Source organism: Myotis yumanensis, unplaced genomic scaffold, assembly GCF_028538775.1.
Source record: "Myotis yumanensis isolate MYYU_CA2020_CCGP unplaced genomic scaffold, mMyoYum1.0.hap1 SCAF_19, whole genome shotgun sequence".
Taxonomy (NCBI): domain Eukaryota; kingdom Metazoa; phylum Chordata; class Mammalia; order Chiroptera; family Vespertilionidae; genus Myotis; species Myotis yumanensis.
Window position 1 is genome coordinate 14,126,220 of NW_027223770.1, and position 5,719 is coordinate 14,131,938.

General features: G+C 43.7%; 1 long non-coding RNA gene across 1 annotated transcript; it reads right to left on the reverse strand.

Annotated features, from left to right (window-relative positions):
* Positions 1-262: 262 nt before the first annotated feature.
* On the reverse strand, positions 263-5,365 carry LOC138997581 (uncharacterized). The gene is made up of 3 exons (XR_011468990.1): positions 5,282-5,365; positions 2,867-2,943; positions 263-464 (listed from the first exon to the last, which is right to left on the reverse strand). It is a non-coding gene; the product is annotated as an uncharacterized lncRNA (long non-coding RNA).
* Positions 5,366-5,719: the final 354 nt, after the last annotated feature.

Sequence of the window (5,719 nt, forward strand, 5' to 3'; positions counted from 1 at the left end):
TCTGTTTCCCCATACGCTCCCTGCCTGTAAAACGTGGATAATAGGGTTTGCTGCATTGGACTACTGTGAGCATGGCGTGACATGAAGTACTGAGGTGGACACGTTACTCAGTCATCTGAAACAACCCCCTTTCTTCTGTGGAAGTGCTCTCCACTCTAACCAAATGGTTCTGGAGGGCACTGCCAATCATATAATCCAGCTGGCCGCACGGTTGTGCCACAGGCTGGGACAGTTATAATACCTCGTCCTCATAGCCACAGGGACTGCTGCAGAGATGGGCAGGCAACCCAAGTCCGGGTCATCAGCCATCTCACCTGCGAATTGTGAACTTATAATTCACGAAGTTGGGATTGAAGAATGACCTTTCCTCTGTGGTTTATGATGATTTAAGTTCAGAGCTGCCTGCAGTCATAGTTCCTGTGTTATGGGGATGGCAACCTTATGCAGAAGGAAGCAGAGATGAGCTAAAAAGGAAAGGAGAGTCCTGGTAAGAGTTGGTATTGCTGGATCTGGTTGTTCCTGCAGCCCCACCTCTGCCCCTGGAGTGAATTGTGCCTACGCTAATGCAAGCTGGGCTTCTGTTCCTTACCACCGAGTCTTGATCAATACGGCATATCGTGTGAAGCAGATAGCACAAAATAATGCTAACAGTAAATATTCAGCACAGAAAGTGCTCCCAGGAAAATGGTTTTGGGCCTTCCAGACTTATGAAATCTCCAATTTAAGGTAAATTCAGAAGTCCTTGTATCTAGGTACTGGTTTACAATAATGACAGTGTTTAATATTAAGTGGCCTCCCGGTGTCTCAGAGGTTTCTGCTTAAAGGTACAAGCCATTCCCAAGTAGGGGTTCGAAGTAATGCCCATTTTAAAGGAGACAAGCCTACTTTAGCCAAAGAACTGGCAGGAGATCTTGGTCCTGAGGATTTCTAATTAACCCTTCAGAGTTTCAGCACAACTAGATGGCTAAGTGCATGTGGACCAACGTGCTGAGGAGTGATGAAGGAAAAGAACCATACACTGAAACAGTGCTAACGGCTGTATAAATGAGAGAGTTTGGATGAAAATCAGCTCTGCCTTGAATACAACCTTGGAGGGTTTTATTTTTATTAAGAGAGGTGGGCAGTATCTGCATTGGGTAGTCTAATATGTTAAATCCCAGTTGTCTTGAATAAGTTTATGTGTTAATGACTTCTGCCTACGGAACTAACCCAATAGCATGTTGGGTAGACAAAGACCAGCCCGTCACTGTCATTTTCAAGGAATCGGAGGTCTACCACCTATCACTTTTTAAAAACCAACAAGATCAGCCATCTGGCCAGAGATAAAATGCCCAAACCTACCTAGTCCTCATCTATCTCTGACTACTCATCTCTGTTTTAAAGGAATTTTCCTTCATCATCAGTAAGTCTAATTATAGCAAACCCTCACACCATGGGACAAGTGGGAGAGGCTGATGTGATAGAAATGCTGAGAGAGACCAGGGGACAAAGGCTTTGAGCATGGCTACCGGAACTGTAAATGGTCACTTAGAACCCTACAATGGTTCCTTCAATTAAGCAGAGCCAACCTAGGACAACCAATTAGGAAGGCAAGCTGTACGAGATCACATAAACTAGTCTGAATTATCAGCTGTCCCACCTTAGAATTCTCAGGGTCTGTCATCAAACGATCCAGGAAAGTAACTTACAGTCCCTATCTTGTCAAAATGATAGGTACATTGATCCGATGCACTCGAACATCTCTGGTATCATTATGGCATATAAGGACTCATTTGAGTAATTCTTGTAGGAAGTCTGAATGAGAATGGCTTAAATATATAAAAGTGTTTTTCCCCAAGATTTTAGCATTTGACTTGTTGCTTTATGCATCTCTAGACTTTGGTCTATGTTCAAGGCAGAAAGAAGGGGACTGGTGGTGCCAGCCATGTCTGCCCCCTTCTGTCTGGAAAGCAAAAGCTTTCCCAGAAGAATTCTCAGCAGAAATCTGTGTATAGCTCATTGGCCACATCTGGGTCTTGTGACCAGCCCTTGCTGTCATACAGTTGAGAAAGTAGAAACAGGTACAGACACATGACTGCCCAACAAAACTACAGTTCGGTTAGCAAGCAAGAAGGGGAATGCATGGATATTGGCTAGGTAACCAACCGTGTCTGTCTCGATAGTTTTAAGGTCTACACATCTCTTTAAAAATATATTTTTATTGATTTCAGACAGAAAGGGAGAGGGAGAGATAGAAACATCAATGATGAGAGAGAATCATTGATCAGCTGCCTCCTGCATGCCCCACGCTGGGGATCGAGCCTGCAATCCAGGCATGTGCCCTGACCAGGAATTGAACCGTGACCTCCTGGTTCATAGGTCAACACTCAACCACTGAGTCATGCCGGTTGGGCAAGATCTACATATCTTCACATAGTAGCCCAAATATGGAACTTTCCTGTTATTGAACTGCATGTGTTTAGCAAGTCATAAAGCAGCATAGCTCAACCATCCTGCTCCCAACAGAACAGAAAGCACTCTCTTCTTTAAAGACCAAGTTGTTATATTCTTTCACTGTGAACAGCATCTACTACATAGGACTGTGTCTACTGTATAGATCTTTGACTCTGTCTCCTAGAAATATGGGAACACTGATCACCTGTAGAGGCTATTTAAATACCTTAAGGCTTCAGGGTCAAAAGGACAAAGTGGTTTTACCCAGTATGACTTCTCTTTAAGCAGCAGGAACATTTTTACTAACAATCCAATCCAAAAACAGCTCATGTTCCTGCACTCCCCACCCTCACCCCACTCCAACACACAATCCCACGGCAGGCAAAGCAAAAATAACAAAAGTATGTCAACCTAAATAACTATCAGTACTTACCTCCTTAAACCGCTCCACCCAAATGACAGAAGAACAAAAGTTAGTAGTTATTAATCCTTGGCTTTCCAGTGCTCAGTCTGACCAAAAAGGGAAAAGAAAAAAGAAAAAGTCAAACAAAACAATTATTGCTTCCCAAGCTTAGAGCCAGGGATAATCTGGGTAGAACTACTCAAAGACTAAGTTTTCAAATTCCTGTGTCGTAATCTAGTCCTATGGGTGCATGATGTGTTTTGCATGTTGGATGGTGCCATTACAGGAGCTTTCTCTGACAGGTGGCCTGCCAGCAGGCCCTACCATGGCTGAGTTCTAGTATCTGTTCACCTATATCTTGGCCATACAGGATGACAGGCTGCTAGGACAATTTGCCAATGTTTCCTTCCTTTTGAAGCCCAAAAGTAAAAGACCTTTTCATGTCAACACTTACTGTCCTCACAGAACCTCATAGGAAAATCCAGTAGAAGATAATGGTTGGTAACACCATCTCCAGCCAGGTGGCCGATCTGTATTGGTTTAAAGAAAGTAATAGGGCCCTTAACTTCCTGTGCCCTCTATAAAGCACTTTCTCCATCCTTTTTCGGCCGAAAATGCACGTGGCTCACCAAGTCTGTAAGTTCTGAGCTGCAGCCCTTCCTTTTTCCTGAATAAATCCTTTTTGGTGATGAAAAAAAAAAAAAAAGTAATAGGCTCTCAATTCCTTATAAATGGCAGTGTCAGGCTGGTCTTCATCCACCCAACAGGCAGAAGTCATTAACACAAACCTATTCAAGGGAATTGAGATCAGCTATGATCTCAGACCACTCCGATGAAAGGAACTCCCCACTTTTTTAAAAATAAAAATAAAACCCTCCAAGACTATCAATGGAAAGAGAGACTCCAAATGGGACAGAGCAGCATGACCACAACCTGACTCTGAATCCCTGACAGCCTGCTTCCCCTTGAGATGCTTCACCAATGACGGTTGCCACCAAGTTGCTTGTTTCGCCTTGGGCTCTCTGGTCCATGACTGAGTATAACTCGGTCTTCAATGTAAAACTCTTCCTTAAATGTCCCCTTGTATAGCTAAGACAAAGTTGGAATGCTTAACCAAGACAAAGGAAGGAAATAATAAAACAGAAATAGGTGAAAACATTAAACTAGAGAAACTGGTTTGTAGGCATGGCTCCTTCCCAGGCTCTCAGGCCCTGGGATGTCCTATCTCTCATGCTGCTCCCACGAAGCAGGGCCACCTCGTGTGTCTATAAACATAAACATGTATCTATATGTCTCAGCTCCTCAGAATGGAAGTCCTGAGACTGCATCTCAGAGGGGACAGAAGTTGCCTCCCTATTTAAGGCCCACCTACTGAGTTCTTGCTGAAGTTATCCTCTAACAGAATCATGGCCCATTGCACATTAGATCATGCCTGACCACAGAAATACGCACTTTTCTTTACCCCTTGCTCCCTCTTGACAATATTATTTATTCAGCCCCTTATTCATACGACAATTTGAAAAATACTTACTGAGTACTCACTATGTCCCAGACAATGCACTAAGACTACATTGGAAAAAAACGAACAAACTCTAATCTCTTTCCTTTTGAAGCTGCTAGTCTAATAAACATATGCTTTAAAAATAGGTTTGTTTGTTTTTTCTAAAAAAAAAAAAAAGGTTTTAAAGAGTCCTTATATTTCAGAGACACATACTTAAATATGAACTAGAGCAGGGGTGGGCAAACTTTTTGACTCGAGGGCCACAATGGGTTCTTAAACTGGACCAGAGGGCCGGAACAAAAGCATGGATGGAGTGTTTGTGTGAACTAATATAAATTCAAAGTAAACATCATGACATAAAAGGGTACGGTCTTTTTTTTTTTTTTAGTTTTATTCATTTCAAACAGGCCGGATCCGGCCATAGTTTGCCCATGGCTGAACTAGAGGCTGGGTGCACGAATTCTTGCATGGGTGGGGTCCGGCCCACCCACCCCAATCAGGGCTGTTCGGCTTGGCCAGGGCTGCAGGTGGTTGGTGGCCAGCCCTGCCCCTGATTGGGGTAGGGGGGGAGCAATTGGGGGTGGGACCAGCCAGGGGGAGGGGCCTCGGGCTGTTGGCCGGCCCCACCCCCTGGTGGAACTCCCGGTGGAATTCCTGGTTGAGGGGACAATTTTCACATTAGCCTTTTATTATATAGGATAAGCTGGTAATTAGTATAGATTAAATAAGTTTGATGATGAGCTGAGAATTATTGAATGTGGGTGGTGGGTACAGTGGAGCTTATTATAAAATATTTTGTGTGTGTTTAAATTTTCTAAAGTAAAGCAAAAAGGTTAAAAAAGCATTCATATGGTAGTAATTGTTAGATGCCAATGAATATCAGTGCATTCTACGCCCTCAGATTAGAACGTCAGCCTGGAGGAGTGTGGGGCTGGGATACTGACCACATACACATGCTCCAAGAGATGCTCATTCTGGGCGGTTTTCAGAGTGTCTCCATGTTCTGGATACGAGTTTCCCCCTTCTGCCCTGAGATAGACAGTGATGGAGAAAATGGCCTGAATACTACTTGGCGCGCATTGCTGGCAGAACCAGGAATTTCTTTTATCTAAGCATCTGGCTAAACCACAAAAGGAGAAAGGGTTTTTAAATGGACTAAGGAATAAGAATGATACCTTGTGCAAATCCTTTTATAAAAAATGAATTCATCCTAGCTGGTTTGGCTCAGTGGATAGAGCGTCAGCCTGCAGACTAAAGGATCCCGGGTTCGATTCTGATCAAGAGCACATGCCTGGGTTTTGGGCTCGATCCCCATTGGGGGGCGTGCAGGAGGCAGCCAATCAATGATTCTCTCTCATCATTGATGTTTCTATCACTCCCTC